A 20,895-nucleotide genomic window follows, 5' to 3' on the forward strand; every position below is an offset into this window, starting at 1 on the left:
CCAAAAGTTATTCTTGATAATGCTAGAATAGTCCATTATTCGGGTTTGGCGTCTATAATTTTAAATTAAACTTTGCACACTAGTTATTACCCCTCTATCCATCTTTTCTCAATCCAACGGAAACTCTCTTTTTATTTCCATCTAATCCTTTTGCTTTCGCACAAAACATTAACAACAAACAATGATGTAATATCATATAATATTAGCACATCCTTCCTTTTGAAGTTATTATCACATCCTTCCTTTTAAAGTTCTTAAGAGTGATATCTACTAGGAACTTTAACAATTCGTCCACTTCTGGTTGTCTTGATTGGCACAACAAGTTCTCTAGACGTTGGTCTATAACTGTCTGTTTCGTTTGTTCCAACAGTTTGCAGTTCATTGTCTTCATCGGTATCATAGTACCCAGAGATGTCTTCATCGATATCATAGTACCCAGAGATGTCTTCATCGGTATCATAGTACCCAGAGATGTCTTCATCGAAACTCTTATTCAAAAAGCGTTGATTTCTTCTGTACGTTTTTCCATTGTTTGTCTTTATGATGTAAAATCTGGGTGTTGAAAGTTTTTTTTTATGACAACTGCTTTCTGCCATGTTTGACCTAGACGAACTCTCCGACAGAATAATCTTGAGGTAGTCTTGCTTTTGCATCGTATTTCACTTTGCTTTTCATCTGTCGTTCGTTGAGTAATGTCTCTGCATTTTCAGCTACCGATGGTTTCAATAGTTTGGGATCAGTTGGAATGATTCCCTGAGTCTTCTACTCGTCAGGAGTTGTGATGGTGAATACGGCAGTCCGCTTATCGGAGTATTTCTATACTCGAGCATAACGAGATATGAATCTTTCCCACTTTTGTATGCTTTTAATACTTTTGCTTTCGCACAAAACATGAACAACCAACAATGACGTAATATCATATAATATTAGCACAGAATCTTCTTCGTGCAGTGGAAAATTAAGAATTTTTTTGCCTATCTGGAATTCTGGTCAAATCTCCTGCACCCAATTAATATTGTTCAGAAGAAACTACAAGAGTCTGGACTGCATATACGGGAAGCTGTTAAAAGAAATTAGTACCCTTTCATGCTTTCTGCAAAATAATGAGAAACTGACAAAAACCTAATCCATCGAAAAAGCAAAAGAAGGTAGTGAATACTATGGATTCCCTGTAATCAAAACAACCAGAAGAAAGAAAAGACTTGATGGGAAGTTGAGTTCTAATGTAGGACTGTCAAAAGAACTGCAATTCAGAAGTGCTGGACAGATTTCATATGGAGATGAAGGGCAGATTCCAAAGGCTGGAAAGAAAATGGATACCTTTGGGTTTCGTCTTGAACCAAGACACCTATTAGATGAAGACACGCTTATGACAAACTGTGCTACTTTTCCTGTTTGTATGATGAAATAAATGGCAAATCGCTTTTTCAATGATGTCATTGATGCACGAGCACTTTTCATCAACAAACCAGTAATACAATCGCCAATAGACATATTGAGGAAACAGGCTTCATATGGTAATTACGTGTGCTCAAACCTTGCAACCTCCTCCGAATACCGCTAACTCAGGCCACTTCCATTACGTCATGTGAGAAATCATTCTCAAAGCTCAAGTTCATCAAAAACTATCTCAGGAGCACAATGACGCAAGAAAGGCTTATCATGGCTTTAATGTCAGTGAAGTAAAAAATACTAGAAAGTATCGATTTAGATGATATTATAGATTTCTTTACTGCACATAATGCACGACGTGAAGCGATATCAATTGAGATTTGTCACTTGTGCATTATTTGGCTAATAAACAACGGTATTATTCATTAAAAGAGTCTTAATGATTTATTTTTTGTTAAGTTTACTGATATACTGAACCAATTTGATTTTGGGCCTATATATTTTTGCGTACATTATCTCATGTCATATGTCGAATGTAAAAATGCAAGGGGCCCCCAAAGAGGTAAATCCCCCACGGCCCCCAAATTCCTAGTTAGGCCCCTGCTTTGTACATTGCATTCATCGACCTGACAAAGGCCTTTGATCTAGTCAGCAAAGAAGTCCTCTTAAAAATCTTACAGTTAATAGGCTGTCCACCCAAGCTGCTAAATATTATTGTCTCTTTCCACCAAAATATGATGGGTACAGTACAGTTCAACGGTGCCTGCTCCGAAAGTTTCAGTATAAACAGCGGAGTCAAACAAGGATGTGTCCTGGCCCCAACCCTCGTTGAAATACTCTTTTCAATGCTAATCCACCACGCGTTTGACAAATCCACCGAAGGCATATATCTTCATTCCAGATTTGATGGCAAACATCTAAATATTGCTAGACTGAGGGCTAAAACTAAAATCAGAACCACCCTCATAAAAGATATGCTCTTCGTGGACGACGCAGCGGTAGTGGCACACTCACAAGAGGATCTTCAGTCACTAATGTCACGCTTCACTAAGGCTTGCAAAGAGTATAGCCTAACCATTAGAACAAAGAAAACTAATGTTATAGGACCACCTGCTACAGCACCATCCTCCATCCTCATTGACGATAACAAGCTAGATGTCGTAAACGAATTCTGCTACCTTGGGTCTACAATTCAAGGTGACCTGTCACTAGAAGAGAAGGTCAAAAAACGTACAGGGAAGGCCGCATCAACCTTCGCTAGACTCCGACCAAGAGGTTGGGAAAACCAGAAGCTCACCACAGCGACCAAAATGGAGGTCTACAAGGCATGCGTTCTTAGCACACTACTGTACGGCAGTGAGTCGTGGACAACCTACACAAAACAAGAGATGAAATTAAACTCATTCCACTTGTGCTGCCTTCGAAGGATCTTAAAAATAACATGGAAAGAAAAAGTGTGTAATACTGAGATCTTCGCGAGAACGGGCCTTCCCAGCATCTTTACGGTTCTCAGGCAACGCCGCCTGCGCTGGCTCGGACATGTTCGCCGGATGGAGGACGATTGCATCCCAAAAATCATTCTGTACGGGCAACTCGCGTCTGGCTCTAGAAAAACTGGTCACCCCCACCTCCATTACGTTGATGTGATAAAAAGGGATTTAAAATCAGTGAACATTGATACTGACCACACTAGTTGTAGAGAGACGGTGACTAAGAAAGCTATAGAAAGGGAGAAAACATGGGCCTAAATTCTTGAAGAAAAGCGTGCCACACGGAAAATGGCCAGCTCCTCTACCACCAAAGCGAAAGCCACCTTGAAACGCAATATATGAGGACGGGAGTGTCTCTCCAAACTAGGGCTCCACAGCCATATTAAAAAGTGTTCGAAATGAACCATAGTCGTTTCACGACTGAAGGAGGCCAATGAATAATGTTTGTATGGCAAAACCAACTCCAGCTTTATGTCGTACTTCAGTGCTTCTACCGTTCCAGAAGAAAGTATATCCAGATCTTCTTTGGCAGAGTTCACCTTCGACTGTAAGCCGAGTCTCGCTTAGTGCTGCTATGTCTATGTTGTAAAGGCGGAGCTCCCTTGCTACTAGTGCAGTCCGTCTTTGTGGTCTTTCAGATGTGTCACTGTTAAGTAGAGTGCGCACATTCCATGCACCTATGGTAAGAGGAATTGTCCACGTCTTTTTCTTTCAGTTTCGACCGCCAACTGCAGTAGACTGGCTAGAGTAGTTTAGAGCAAGCAATTTTTGGGGCACCTTTTCTAGCCCTGTCCCTATGCTTTAAAGGGTTCCGGTAATGTCAACCCCGGTTCTATGTTATATATGTGTGGTGGGAAGAGGTTAGCTATGTGTGTGGTGGGAAGAGGTTAGCTATGTGTGTGGTGGGAAGAGGTTAGCTATGTGTGTGATGGGAAGAGGTTAGCTATGTGTGTGGTGGGAAGAGGTTAGCTATGCGTGTGGTGGGAAGAGGTTAGCTATGTGTGTGGTGGGAAGAGGTTAGCTATGCGTGTGGTGGGAAGAGGTTAGCTATGTGTGTGGTGGGAAGAGGTTAGCTATGTGTGTGGTGGGAAGAGGTTAGCTATGTGTGTGGTGGGAAGAGGTTAGCTATGCGTGTGATGGGAAGAGGTTAGCTATGTGTGTGGTGGGAAGAGGTTAGCTATGTGTGTGGTGGGAAGAGGTTAGCTATGTGTGTGGTGGGAAGAGGTTAGCTATGTGTGTGGTGGGAAGAGGTTAGCTATGTGTGTGGTGGGAAGAGGTTAGCTATGTGTGTGGTGGGAAGAGGTTAGATATGTGTGTGGTGGGAAGAGGTTAGCTATGTGTGTAAATGATGCAAGATAAGCGGCATTGTCGTCAACTGTCTTAGGTAGGAGACGAATCCACAACTGTCTTAGGTAGGAGACGAATCCACAACTGTCTTAGGTAGGAGACGAATCCACAACTGTCTTAGGTAGGAGACGAATCCACAACTGTCTTAGGTAGGAGACGAATCCACAACTGTCTTAGGTAGGAGACGAATCCACAACTGTCTTAGGTAGGAGACGAATCCACAACTGTCTTAGGTAGGAGACGAATCCACAACGCCTTACTGAAAAGAAGTGTTTTTGTAGTGAGATTTTGTTCAGAATACCATTTTAAGTCTACTACATTGATTTCATTTTATCTCAACTTACATTTGTTTATATTGTAATAAAAGCTATATTTATTATTGTTTACTAAGAAGTTATTTAAGTTTTTTCAAGTTTTATAAGTGAAGATTGTAATACGCCTACAGCGGTTAAGTTGTCCACCAGCGCTCAGGTGCTACACGTCAATGACCGACAACAAGAAGAGGCCTTCCAAAACCTTTATAAATGAAGGCATAGTATTGGAGGCACTGGCGGATCCAGAACTTTGGAGTGGGGGGGGGGCGATTTTTTTCCAAACCCTAACCCTAACGCCCAGTAAACCCTAACCCTATGCATAAACGTGCGAGCAGCATATATATATATATATGAGAAAAAAAAGCGCAGCATTTCTCAACCTTCGGTGAAAAACAAAACAACTGGGGCAGCGCTGTAAGGTTCCATAGTGGGTTTTCTTGCTTTTTTCACTGAAGAAACGCATTCTCCTGACATATACAGCTCATTATTCAAAAAAGGATTCGGGGCGAAGCCCCGACGCCAAAAGCGTTTTTTTTTGTTTCATTCTTCAATGCAGAAACGCATTCTCCTGACATCTACAGCTCATTATTTATCAATGGAGTTCGGGCGAAGCCCCGTCGCCAAAAGCGTTTTTTTTTTTTGCATTCTTCACTGCAGAAACGCATTCTCCTGACATATACAGCTCATTATTCATAAAAAGAATTCGGGGAGCGTTTTCTTGCATTCTTCAATGCAGAAACGCATTCTCCTGACATCTACAGCTCATTATTTATCAATGGAGTTCGGCAAAAGCGTTTTCTTCACTGCAGAAACGCATTCTCCTGACAACTAAAGCTCATTATTCATCAGTGGGGTTCCGTCTCCAAAATCCTTTTCTTGCATACTTCATAGAAGAAACGCATTCTTCTGGCCTAAAGCTCATTTTTCATACTATTAAAAAGGACCTTTCGAATAATGTTGTACTTGAAAAATATTCTAATATGAATTTATAGGCCCTGCAAATAAAACCGATTTGTTCCTTGAGAAGATAAGCTACACCACATATTTAGATTTGGCTTTTAAGGATCGACGCCGAAAAAAGAATTATTCGATAAATAATATTCAATAAAATTCAAGTATAAATTGTGAGTTATAGTCCCAAATTTATTTAACTAGAAAAAGTTCAGATTGAGTAAAGGTTGGAAAAAGGCGACTATATTCAGAATTATTTGGGTTTAGAACTTCTCAATCATGACTCTTATACTAAAAATTTCGTTTTAATTCTAACTTTCTTAAAATACTTATGATAAATTCATGAGAAATTACATAAACTATGTCTGGAAATGAGAGGGGCGGTAGAGTGAAAACGATTAATCCTCGCTCCTTTAATAATTTCTGCTAAAGATTGCATTTGGCATTAAAGAATAGGGGTGGGGCGACTCAACTAATTTTGTTCACAAACTATGATTCTCCATAAAAATAGGACCGCCTCAGAGGGCTAGAGTGGGAGGGCAGTACATGCAATCACTCTCCCCCCAACTCCACCGAATCGGCCAAGATACCAGAAGGGGATTGACATAATATAAAATTTATAGATTAATTGAATTAATTTAGTTCACAAACTATGATTTATCCATAAAAGTAGGACCGCCCCCCCCCCACTCAAAGGGTTTATGCAGTAGAGGTATTCGCCCCCCCTCCCCCAATCGGCAAACAGGGAACGACATAATATAAAGATCGGTTAAAATATTAATAACAAGTTTTAACCATATATATATTTAATTGTTTCTGTTAGCAAGCTGTGATTTCTACAAATAAATTGGACCGCCCCCCCCCAACTCGAAAGTGTATGGGTGGGGGGGGGCGGGATTGATACCATCGCCCCCTCCCGACCCCACCAAATCGGCCAACATACTAGAGGGGGGGGGCGAAATAATCTAAAAATAGGTTGAAATATAAATAATTAGTATATATTATTAACATAAGTAATAAATTCGTATACAAATTGTGTGAATTCTATACTAAAATTCGTCCGCCCCCCCCCGAGGGGGGGGGGATCGGCCGAATGGGGGGGGGGGCGATCGCCCCTACCGCCCCCCCCCCTCTGGATCCGCCAGTGATTGGAGGACGTTATAAAGCGGACCGTTCCACCGAAGAATGCAAGTGACAGAACTAAATTAGTGGGTTGTGGACCATTCCGTTGAAGGATGACAGACCACACCCAAAAAGGTGATGATTATAAAGTTCAAGACCATAAAAATGAGTGGTTGGGAAAGGGGGGGGGTGAGCGTTGCAATGCAAGCCTAGCATTGAAGAATGGGAAAAAAATTACCGGTTAAAAAACTAAAACACATTTACCTCCTTTTTCCATCGTAGCGGGTATCACCTGGAAGTATATATATATATATATTTATTATAAGATAGATAGACTGATTGATTAAGATGGAGAACGCGCATAGGGGAAGGGTCCTATGTTGAAGATGGCGTAAACACCAGAAGTAGAAAGATGGATGAAATCTGATTATTACAGATTACGTATGTGTATATATATTTCATCAAAATTCTTAGCGCGTCATCTCCCCCAATTACCAAAGCCCTGTTGCGACAAGTAAGTGTGGACACACTGGAAGTCGTAGCTGCAACACAGGCGGTCAGGCCATATGGTCGTTCACCACCGACACAAAGCAGCAGTGGAGTCCGGCAGCCACCTATTCAGCAGTGCACTGCTAACCTCCAAAGGGTTCCCGGTCATTTCATCCCCGGTCACTTCATCCCCGGTCATTTCATTTCATCCCCGGTCTTTTCATCCCCGGTCACTTCATCCCCGGTCATTTCATTTCATCCCCGGTCACTTCATCCCCGGTCATTTCATTTCATCCCCGGTCACTTCATCTCCGGTCACTTCATCCACGATTATTTCATCCCCTGGTCATTTCATCCCCCGGTCACTTCATCCCCGGTCATTTCATCCCCAGTTTTTTCATCATTTGATCATTTTATCTAACAAATAGTAATTGTGAATTCATGAAATGAGCAATATTTAATATATTCATTTTTTTATTTAAATGACAAAAAGTGTAACGCATTAGATAAGAATAAAATTAAAATTTAAAAATATTAAAATTTAACATGTATAAATATAGAGGTAATGTAAAAAAGTGTTTTTGTGTTCATCTACATCAATAACATCGATAGGCTATCGATTGTAAGTACAGATGACAATCCATCGATTCATATTGCAAAAATTATAGGCGACATGATATCCTGAGGATGGGTGAAGTCAGCCTTTAGTAGAAAAAAATAATAAAACCTTATTTCAAGGCTAAAAATGACGCGCCCCTTTATCAAGAAAGAGAGGTTGAAAAATAAAATAAAGTGAAACATGATCGTACTTCCACCACACCTTGGCACTTGATGATAAGTTATCAGCGGCACGGTCATAATTATTCTAATCCCACTTCTATCTCTCAAATGATTTTTCACTACTTCCACCAAACCTCGGCCTTTGATCATTCGCAGGATAATATTATAATATTACATCCCCCACATCCAATAGAAGCGTTATAGCTAAGTACACACCCAGATTTACAATATATTATAAGATTTCTCATCAAGAATGCAAAGTGGAAGAGGAAACACTATAAACGCATTAGTAACATGTCAAAAAATGTCAAAAAGCATTCTACATAATCATCTATACTATAAACTAGAATGTAAGGCGTATGCATGTAGGCTATGTATGTATGTATGTGCCGAATAGAAATCAAAACCGTTTGACCTATCTTGATAAAACTTGGCATAAATGTTCCTTGGGTACTAACTTAGACCGTAGTGTATGTATTGTAGCCCTAAAACAAACTTAAGACCCTCAAAAAAAAAGTTGACCAAGTCTATGAAAGCATTATAACTTCATCGATCTAGGCCATGTTTACATGAGAAAAGATCAAAAGGATCTAGATCTAGATCTAATTTTAAGAACTACACTTTGCGCAAATAGTTTTTTACTTTGACACATGAAAATACAATATATAGTCTATTGATTTCAATATTTAATAAAATTAACCTTCAAATTTGTGTTTCAAAAGCATTTTTTACATAAATACGTTCCTTATATCTGCGAATTTAGAATTTATGACGTACATTCTTTCATTAGACAATACCGTAATGTTACACATTCTTGTCTTAGGTTTAAAACTCTAATTCAACTCTAAGACGATATAACTTCTCTTCGCAAAGAATGTTTTATACTTTAACACATGAACATACTAATTATAGTCCATTCATTTCATATTTTAATCAAATTAACATTCAAATTTGTTTTTCTAAAGCATTTTTCATACTTTCGTTCGCTAAAGCTGCGAATCCGTGTTGAGATATATTCATTTCATTCATGAATCGCGTACTAAAAAAGGTCACGCATGCGCAGAGCAAAGCCTTCACGCAGCGCAGAATGAACTTTCCAAGCCAATATTTAACTCTAGATTATTCTAGATCTAGATCTATGTCTAACTCAAGATTTACCTTATACTTTAACGCATGAACATATAAAATTAAGTCTATTCATTTCAAATGTTAATCAAATATATGTAGGCCTAGAAACAAATGTTTTTATTTGAAAAAAAAATGGATTTAAGTCGATTAGCTCATAGACTTATATATATTACGAAACTGGAAACCGGAAATAAATTCTTATCCGCAACTGATCGATCGTGAACATTTTGTAGAAAGTTGGATCAAGGCGTTGTTTTGTCAAGTAGTTCAAAGAAGTAAAGCTGTTTTTTTTTTCAATTCTAACCTTTGTAACATACAATTTTATTTTTTAGATCTAGATCTAGTAATTGATTATCAAAAATACACAAAAAATCACAATTTAGTGTTGCATTCAGTCTTTTGATAAAGAAAATATGTATCTAAAAATTGCAAAATAATAATTATGAGACGAGAGTACTCTTATTTTTGATGTTCATTTACTAGATCTAGATCTAAAATTAAATTATATGTTACATAGGTTAGGATTGAAAAAAAATAGCCTTTACTTCTTTTAACTACTTTACAAAACAACGCCTTGATCCAACTTTCTAAAAAATTTTCACCTTAATTTTTGTAGTGTTAAAAAGTATCGATGTCCAGTCTAGATATAGTATTCTAGTCGACCGGCGGCGTAGCATACGCCGCTATTTTGCAGGGCCGGCCTTAGGCACCTGCAACCTATGCGACCGCAGTGGGCCCCGCACTTTCATATTGCCCCTCTCTAATTCAAGGTGTAGAAATAATTATATTAAACTATTTTATAACTTAAGAGATTTCCCGCGCCCTCCTGTCGATTTACCAGGAGCACTTTCATAGGACCCGCACTTTCATAGGACCCGCGCTTTCATAAGACCCCTACTTTCATAGGACCCGCGCTAATTCAAAGTGCATAAATTAATAAATTAAACCATTTTATAACTTAAAACAGATTTCCCCCGCCCTCCTGGCGATTTACCAGGAGGTCCTGGAAATCTCCCGAAATCGCAAAATATACGAAAAAGTTCTTAAAATATACGGAAATATATACACGAACATTGTCATTTTGGGTGTCATTCAATATGGAAACCGCCAAACGTACACGCGACATTCCCCCGCCCTCCTGGCGATTTACCAGAAGCTCCTGGAAATCTCCCGAAATCGCAAAATATACGAAAAAGTTCTTAAAATATACGGAAATATATACACGAACATTGTCATTTTGGGTGTCATTCAATATGGAAAACGCCAATCTTACGCGCGACATTATGCATCAGCCGTAATTGTGTAATCTGGTGAAAGAAGCTTCTCGCGCCTCAAACTCATGAAGAATTACTTGGGGTCAACAATTCTCAAAGATAGATTAAAACAATTGGTAATTCTTGCTATTGAGCGTGATCTATGTAGGAAACAGAATTATTATGATATACTGTATGACTTCGCTACACGCAAGACTCGTAAAGTATTTGTGTACGTAGTAAAGAATGAATAAAATGCATAGACGAATTTATTTTCTAATACAAACTCTTAAATTTCAGTTATTATCCGCTTCCCTACTCAAACTTGGCCCCGCGAAATCCGTTTCGCATAGGGCCCCACAATGAGTAAGTCCGGTCCTGCCATTTACATATATATATATACATTGTAGATTACTTAGATTAATTCCTAGTCCAAACCTCCCGCTGGACAAAGAGGGATGGGAGCGGGCAGAGTTTGATACATTTAAACGACAGTCCATCGCGCAGCCAGTCATCCGTAGTGTGAACACTACTCTGTTTTCTCGTGAACTATACGCAGAAATACGAGAGTGATCTTTCCTTTACTCCTTACTACTCGTTTAAACTGTTGAGGGAAGAAGAGAATTATATATATATATATATATATATATATAGATATAAGTCTATGGATTAGCTATTTTGAGCTCCATTCATACTATTTTTACATTGACGCATTCCGCATTCGCTTTACTTATAACATTATTATTTCGTTTAATTGTTTACAAAACACTCTCATTGACTATATCGAAAGTGATACGCAAATTAAGACCCACGGGCCACGGGAAACATATGGCTAGTATTTATATATTAGATGAAATGAGGGCTTAAAGTCAAAGTCTTAACAGCACAATTAAACAATGAAAAAGAAAAATATTTAATTGGGATGAAATGACCGGGGGATGAAATGACCAGGGAATGAAGTGACCGGGGATGAAATGACCGGGGGATGAAATGACACACATCGAGCAGGGGAGGCCTTTTTTGTTACCAACTAGAAGAAAGACATCTGAATCCTAACTTCTAATGCCTTGGAGCTATACCCATGCATAGAAAAGGTTTAGGGAAAAAACAACAACAACAGAGTCAGTTACTCTCAGGCAGCTTGTAGCGCTAACCCTGACATTACCTGCGACGCCACTGATTCGAAACTGATTCGTTCCTTTTAACACATCAGTTACATGGAGAGGGGGGGGGCTGTCTTCATAGTATCTGGTCTCTAATAAAAAGGAGACATCTATCAGAAGGATTATTATTTCTAAATCTAGAATAAATTTAGATCTACACAACAGTTATAAACTCTCCAGTCAAATATACTATTCTTCTGCTATTCATTTATTTATCGAAATATTTGATAGTCTTAAGAATACTATTTGTCAGGGGCTCTTTTTCTTTATTGCATGCTACATGGCGTAACGCTCACACAACATTTAGTTCAGAATCCCGCCCCTCCTTTTTTTTCAACCAAACTGTTCTCATTTCAACGCCTCCCCTCGAATATCTGTGACGTTGAATCGAAACGGCCCGTTTTAAAACGCCCTCCCAAACACACTCACTTCTGGCCAATAACATTTCTCTCTCCCCATATCTTTAATTCTCGCCACTAAATCTTCACTTGTTTTTCTTCTTGCCGAAAGCATTGAATAGTTGATCAGTACAAAATACTTCAAAGCTGCTGCCATCACCTCACATCCATCTATCCATAGGTGCTGTCTAGGCTTTCCTATTCTATTTATACTTATAACTCGACAGAATCTACCTTAGGTCTCGATACGTCTAGGTGTTCCTGGTTCAGCTCTAGTTAACGAAATAAAACAATGAAACCACTAGATCAAACACATAAACTTTAATCAGCTTTACTACATATCACACACGCTGGTCTCTGTCTAACAACCAACACACTTCCGGTCATTCGCGCTGATTGTGAAAATAGATTATACATATATACACACATTCATCCGTGACAGGTGCCAACCCTTTAAAATGCCTAAGCATTCCATAGAATGTCCGAAACGTCCAGGCAAATGAGCAATGATTTCTCCTTTTCCTAATTTGCCTATGCAGGTATTTGCTTTTTCATTTTTCTTCGTGTATTGTGCATTTCTTGGTGCAAGTTTTCAGCGTAGTTGTCGTTTTAATCTAATCTCATTAGAGCAGGGAGGCTGTGGCGAATCAGCACCTACCTTACTGGAGGCTGCCCAGGTTGAGGCGGGCAGTAGCTGATCAGTGAGGCGAAAAGACCCTTTCCACCGTCAGAGACAACCTGTGGCGTCAATACATTACGCCAATCTAGTTGGACTTATAACCCGTAACTGTTGTCTCTCGTGTTGTTTTAGCCGCTTTGCAGCAGCACCAGAGTATCCTCCCTTAGATTAAGGGATCATGGGTGGCCCAAGCGTTATATCTCGACCTTGCTGATGTGATCCAAAGGAACGCTTCGCATTACATTTGGCACCATCTCAATAGCAGAAGCTGCCGGAGGAAATATTATTTTTGTCTCCTGAAGCCTTAACGCCGCAAGGCGGCGGGGGTTTGAAGTCAGAGTACCCCTCTCCTAGATGAATTGCCTTACTAGGCTGACGAGCCGAATCTCTTGGCCTTGAAACTACAGGTATAAGCCTTCATTCCGTTAAGTATTTAAGCCATACGAGCAGGCCAGTTGCTGTGCTTAGAGGCTACCTGAGAGGCATGTCGTTTAGGAGCTTAAGTTAAGGATTAAGCTATTCAAGAAAAAATCTCTACTCCAAATTTCTGGATCCGTCTTTGCCTTTGGATCAGTATTAGAGCAACATCTCTGAATCTCACCCCAGCACACTCATAGGCCACACAATGAGAGCCTCAGGTAAAAAGAAAATCCCGTTGCCTGCGTTGCTGGTAAGGTACTGATACTTTACTTACTGATACTTTACTTACTGATACTTTACTTACTGATACTTTACTTACTGATACTTTACTTACTGATACTTTACTTACTGATACTTTACTTACTGATACTTTACTTACTGATACTTTACTTACTGATACTTTACTTACTGATACTTTACTTGTAAACACGCTGACTCCTTTGGTACGAGAGTTGTTGCCCTGCAAACAAACGTTTGCATTACTTTATCCAACACATAATAACAAATTATCAACAAACGATAATATTTTGTGGACTTACTTTGTTATCTTGTTGTTTGTAGAAATACAGTTATAAAATGACGGGGCATGCCTTAATACTTTGCACATAAATATCCAATGGAAGTGTCGCGCTGGTAAGGTGGTTCCCAAACTTTTTGTCTCGTATGTCGCAGTTACTAAAGTAACTGCATACGGTAGTCAGGACAATCAAATGTAAATAATGCCGAGTTCAATACGTTTGATGACGTCATTGTGTTTATTTTCCTCCAAGTATTTTGTTTAGCAGATTGTGGCCCTTGGTTACTGGTCACCAATTTTTTGACTAATACTCACTCGCTACTAGTGACGTAGCGGACGGTCTGTCGATCTCTTTCCCACCTTGTAGTCTAGAGACAAGACGTTTTCTTGAGGGAGCTCTGATGTTCGCCTTGTACTTCAATACTGGATAGTCTTAGTGTTGTGTCTTGGTTGATATCCAGATTATTCTTGAATTGGATTATCTTGACCCCTGTGTAGGGTGAGTTTAATCTTCCCATTGAATAATTATTCTATCTGATTCGATCGTATTTGTTATTCGATTGGTAGACTAGAAAATTAGAAGACTCCGTTCTTTTATCTTTCTACAGGGTCTTATTTCAGGTTTTAGTTCCAGGCCTCAGATTGGTTCTAGTCTTGGACTATTGAACTAAGTTTTCATCTTGGAGTTCTCTGTCTGATGTGTGGTGGTAAGGCGGAGGGTACCGTTCCAGACTTCAGGTGACTGTATTCAGACATGTTGTTGGATTATGACGTTCCAGCTTTTGATGGTATTGTGACCTTCGCTGTGGACTATTGATGAAGATTGCTCTACGCGTATTGCTAGTTGTTATTTGGACAACTACATAGGCATACTGATTGAGCTATGGAAGTTAAGTGATTATATTATTTGTATTGAAATAGTCAATTACTTGGGATGAATTAGAGCATATTATTTCATATCAAGTATTTATATACCTTATTGTTAGCTCATCTCATTATTATCATTCATACCCACTCAGTGTATATAATTCATTGTATTAAATTCATAAGTTTATTTAAAATCATCATACACATTGTCTATTACTTTATGCATAACTGAATGTGTATGGTGTGACTGTCGGGCTAAGCTCGGGCCTAAATTTATTACAAGTTAGTAATTAATATCAATAAAACAAGAAAAATCGAGATATTTAATTCTAAATAACTGTAATACCTAGACACATTTCGCAATATATACTTTAGTAATACATGAACACATTAATTCATAATAATAATTCATCAAAGACCTGACATCGTAGACCCATTGCCATGTTTTCTGGTTTTCGGTAGACCCCCTGCTTAACTTATATTGCCTTTTTGTAAATTCATGAACTCCATTTTTTAAACTAATTTCTAACTGTAGTGAGCCGAAGAGTGAAAAAGTAATTTAAAGCTACATTAAAAGAGATTTATCTTTCCTATTGATAAAATTTAAATGTAAACCAATTAAAATAACAATTAATGTGTAGGCCAATTACTGGAATCACCAAACACACTGAAAATGTTGTTCATTATCCGTTGCTATGGATATTATGTTCCATACAGAAATTTGGTGTTCTATGAAGTAGTCCTTCAATATTAATTCATAAATATGCCTTAATACAGTGATGCCCAAAATACGGCCCGCGGGCCAGATCCGGCCCGCGACGTGGATCCATCAGGCCCGCCGAAATGTCGGCAAAAAGTGTAGAAATCTCCCGTCCAGAAAAAAAAGGTTGAAAAAATGTATCTTTACCTACGTTTGGGCCCTCACTTTTTCTCCGATGGATTGGTATTGTGATCTTTAACATTTATGTGTTTATGAATTGGAACTCAGAATGTAGACTCTACCAGGAAAAGTGAACCTATCTTAACTTTTTTTGTTGAACGTGATAATAAGCCGATATATTTATTTGATCAAGAAAGTGTCTGGACTGTTTAATAAAGCGACAACATAAAAACGGCATTGTAAAATAAATATGGCGGCATTATTGGTTTGAGTCGCAAATAAAAAGATTGTTAAACTAGAGCCTAGAATTTGGAGGATCCATGTGAATATTTACCAAAAAGAGACCAGAAAAATGAGTCGGTTGTAAAGCTATCTACACTGTTGCTCACATTTTAAGTAGAGAAATAAAGCTGTTTTCTGACGCGTGAAAAAAATATGTCAAATAACATATTAATTAAGTATTAAATTCACAATTTCTACTAAAATAGTTTCAGAACAATTTAATTTCGTTTTTGAAACTTTTCGGTCATGTGGCCCGCGAGACAAGTATCGGAAATTAAAACGGCCTGCTGGTCGAATTAGGTTGGGCATCACTGCCTTAATATCATTGTAAAAGAGCAGTTTCTCGTGTATTTCTTGATCTTTCACGTGTGGCTCAAATATTGGGTACATGAAACTGTTTTTACTAACAGGAGAAGGGGCGAAAATTAGTAACTGGCGCCTAAGCCAGTAAGCTTTGGGCAGGAGGGACTCATTAGCCCTCGCTTGCAGCCCACCTAGCAGAAGGAAAACTGAATTCAAACCTCTGCTGCCTTGCAGCTATACCTCCAGCGTAATTAGTGTCATAATATATCGTCATAAAAAGGTACTTAGGCAACCGCTTGTTTGACAAGGAAGGAAGGAATCCCAATTTTAAATAATCAACACTGTAAAAATCTACATTTCTTTTTGTTAAACATTAGTTACATGTAGACAAAATTAAGATATCTAAATAAGTATTAAGTATTGAAATTAAGTACAATTTTTTATTTGAATAGCACAGTGGTTCCCAAACCTTTTAGTCTCGTAGACCCCTTGCCATGTTTTCCAGTTTTCGGAAGACCCCCAGCATTTTTTGTAAGATTCAACCTCAAATGTTTTTCTCAGATTTCTTGCCTAAATATACTCTTTGATAAAATTCAAATTAAAATGAAGCAAAATAAAATTCAATATGTATTACATGAATCGACTAAACAAAACAAAAAAACGCCTATGAACGGACAACTTTGATAATAAAATGTTCAGTATTTAGGCTTCATTAGAGTTAGGTTTATTATTATAACTTCTCGATTAAATGCTTGGCTGTTGTCAATTTGAAAATGTACCCCGTTCGTGAATTTAATATCCTCACAAGAAACACTTGAGATTATGACTTCATTTGGATCAAATTTAGATTTGTAGCTGCAAGTTAACCACATGAAATTTATGAAACAAGTCTTTTAAACAGACTACATCCGATTTGCAGCTAACCTGTTAAATCTGTTAAATAGACTACATCCGATTCCCGGTTTTAAATTTGATTTTTATCACCCAAGAACTCAAAACAAAATATTGTCAAACAAACCTTTCGACAACTATCATACTTCAGTGAGAAGGAGAAATTGATCAAAGTTTGAGGCAAAGAGCAGTTCTTGATGGATTTCATGATTCATAACAAAACGAAAATATGATAATAATAACACATATTATCGTGCAAGGTTGACAAGCCCAGCTTTTTTTTTTTAGAAGTACGTCATTTGACATGATATTTATCATGATATCAGATATAGGAATGTGTAAAACAGGTTTTAAAACCTCTTCAATGGATAGGCAAAATCAATTATTTGCCTTAAGTGTGTAGTTTTCTAGAGTTTGATATAGGCCTAAGTAATAATTTTGTAAGACGCTCACAAACCTCTTCTCTTTTGTGATGTTTTATCAAAATTGTTTCAACTGTGGGTCTATTCTGAACTTAAAGTGTTGGAAAGTGAAAGTATTTCGAATCTCAATCTATTTCATTGTCTCCAATGATGTTCCAGCATAGATGGTTTTATAGCGACTAACCTTAAAACTGTTACATAAAAAAATAAATGCAAAGGCGTTGGTTCGACAAGAAAGGAATGAAGACAAATATAAAGTAAGATGTTAAGATGTTAAAATACAAAAACTCCTTCGACTAACAGGGTTACAATTCAAAGGATGAACTAAGGTACAACTCATTAGTGGGAAATGAAATTTGAAAGTCTCGACGTGCTTCAATGAGATCAACTATCGTAGACCCCCATTTACAGGTCATGGACCCCCAATTTAATTTTTCACTTTCATAGACCCCCCTGGAAGTCCTCGTAGACCCCTGGAGGTCTATATAGAACACTTTAGAAATCACTGGAATAGCAGGAAAATATATATAACTAAGGTAAAAATAATATATTAGTGTATGAAATAATTGCATTAATGGTATGTGAAAATTCAAGTCACGACCTGCTTAAATGAAATCCACTATCTCATGGACAAAAAAAAAAATGTATACAAAGTGTATTTGTATCAATTAGTTTGGATCAGTCATGTAAATAAATGTGTAATAGATCTAGACCAACAAAAATAAATCTGTGCGATTAGAAATATTTTTACCAATTGTTTTTGTTTAGCGCTATTTTGTGCTTTTAGCTTTCTCAATACGCTATGATCCTATCACTTGTCTGGGCCAGTTGTGAAAAAAAAAAAAGGGGGGGGAGAGAAAGAATGGGATATCTGGGTGAATTTTACAGCAATCACTTTTTAAAAGCATTTATATATTTAAAAAAAAAAAAAGGGGGACGACCTGAATTTGAACTCATGTATCAAGCCTCCTCAAGCCGTCATGCTAACCACTCTGCTACCGGGGTTCTATGAAGATAGAAGATTGTCAAGTTATCTATTGTTTGTTTCAAAATTGCTTTAAAGCTGCGACCTATTAAAGGGAACTAATTCTCTGTTTGAGATACCTAACAAAAAAAATTAATTAACCAATACCGGTAGTTATTAACTGATTGGTTATTTTTTTAAAAAATTGATTCTTGAGTTGTCAGGTAAAAGAACTACAAGATTTCAGCTTGATCCGATATGTGGGTGTGGGAGAAAGAACGTCCACACTTTTGAACAGACAAACGAATTGATAGAAACTTTGTCAGAAAAGTTTGCCCTTGTGTACAAGCAACATTTGGTTTGTGCGCGAACAACAACGCTTAGAGTCCCGCGTCAACCGAGCTGGCATGAGCAACCGCTGACCCGGTCTCACACGCTGTTCAGGCGTTTCTGTCATTTGCTTAAGTTTATTGTGCTCCATATAACTTTCATTACTAATATTTAGTACCTGTAGGCCTATAGAATGGCTTGGACAAGAGCGGTGCTGAAGATGTACCATTAAAATGAAGAAATAATTTCAAAGCATGTGTCCGACCTCGCGGTGGAATAAAAGAGATCTAAGTCGAATGTAAGGACGCGATTCAAAGAGCTAATGTTACGTGTTAATATAATTACGAATCAAAGGTCACATAATAGAACAAGTGGACAAGTTGCAGCTAGCTTCATTCGTGAAAAAACATTGATACCATCTGCGGGTCCTTCATTACTGAACAAAGCGCTAGTAATTTATGAAGATTTGCTGCAGGTTAAAGAAGACAAAAACCAAAGACTTTGGATAAAGTTCATTCTTCCATCCGCAAAACGACAGAAATGGGAAGTCAGTCCAGAAAACAGCCTGATGTTCTCATGAATGGGAATTTCCCCTCAAAGCAGTGACTCCATACCCTACTACCCGCAGCTCCATCCACTCAAGCTATTAGCAACAGGTTGGTGTTCTCGTGTTCCGATTTGTCTCTTTTTTTAATTACATTTTCTCTCTACTGGTACCGGTAGTTCTAAGTATTTGGAATACGTGATACGGTACCGGTAGTTCTAAGCATTTGGAATACATGATACGGTACCGGTAGTTCTAAGCATTTGGAATACATGATACGGTACCGGTAGTTCTAAGCATTTGGAATACATGATACGGTACGTACTATTATTAATGTTACTAGGGAACAAATAGAGGCTGGCCAACTCTACTCCTTTATTTCTTGGGGATTTGTTTTCTCATCAATTTTCAGGAACGGAATGTGGTCCCAAATTAAGGTACTACTGGTATAATTGTACAAACTTTATTTCTTTCATAAAAAGGACAACATTATATTTACTACAGATTTACTTCACATGAAAACAGAACGGAATCTATGATTTGGACAATTTCTATAGATTTACTTTAAGACAAGTTGACTGCATGATTTGTTCTGGTATTTTTCCTGCTATTAGCCTACTCAGTGCAATATTGGCCCCAAGGTTTTTTTGGACACATGCAGGGAGAGCTGACTGGGAGAAGGTGCTCAGCAAAAACAACTCAGCTCAATTCAGGATTCAAACTCAAGCCTCCTTGATTGTCACTCAGCCACACAAACCACAAATTATCAGACAAATGTAAGGATACATTATTTAACATAGACTTCAATAAGTAAGATTTGAACATTTATGTAACCTCTTTTATTGTATGTAGAGTAATAAATATACGCTTTTACATGAACAAAAAAAAAAAAAAGCTTCTAACTAAAAGTTTTCAGGAACAAAAAAAATAAATAAAAAGAAACTGAAACATTACAAACCATATTAGAACAATGGGCCCCAGTTCTATGTACAACTGTGTATGTACAGAATCAATGGAACAAACATCACAGATTGCTTGAGCTTACTTAAGCATAGACACGTTTAGGTCTTTAGTCTGAGAACCTAGTCAAATAAAAAAAAAAGGTTTAGTTCCAAGTCTACCAAACAAGTTTAATTCTTCATCACAAAAATCTGTTCTTAGCTTTAGCAATCTGAAGTTTCTAGTGATAGATAAAGCATGGTGAAATGCTGTTCCTAATCCTAAGTGTATTTCTAGAGCAATGATTTAAGGCTAAACACTTGCTGGCCACAGTGTCAATTCTCTTCCAACCCAATTCTCATTGTTGCTTTTCTTCACTTGAACAAATGATTTAGTGCTCCAAATGAATCATTTCTAAGCCAGGAAAAGTCTTGCCATGTCTAACATGACCAGCAGCATCTGTTACATGTACAAGACAAAAAGTACCATAACAAAGAAAACAACCTACTCACCAAGGCAATTAGATGGAGAAACATACACAATTGAAAGAAACACACAAATGTTTAAGCCCCAAAATCTGATCATCACTTCAATGTATTCTGTAAGAAATGTCTACCCAGACAAAATTCTGATCATCATGCCTACTTCAATGTATCAGTATTCTATAAGAAATGCCTGCCACCATGTTGTTAAAACTGCAAATATTTTTTTTTAATGGATGGGACAACCATTTTGTCTACTTTTCAATTAGCTATCAGCAACCACTTCAGTGTTTTGTAGATTTAAATACTTATTCTGAACTAGGAGTGAAAATGATCCAATGAAGACATTTCTGCTCTATGTTCTTTAAGACATGACAGTTCCATCATAATGTCTTCAGCATCAGCTTTTGTTTCCTATCATTAGAGATCAAATCACTATGTACAATGTTACTAATCAAATTAGTCAAGTATTGGTGGAAAACTACTTAACATTTTGCTGATATATATATATTAGCAGATAAAAAAAAACAAATTCAAACATTGATTAG

The sequence above is a fragment of the Biomphalaria glabrata genome, chromosome 1 (genome assembly GCF_947242115.1).
Source record: "Biomphalaria glabrata chromosome 1, xgBioGlab47.1, whole genome shotgun sequence".
Classification (NCBI taxonomy): domain Eukaryota; kingdom Metazoa; phylum Mollusca; class Gastropoda; family Planorbidae; genus Biomphalaria; species Biomphalaria glabrata.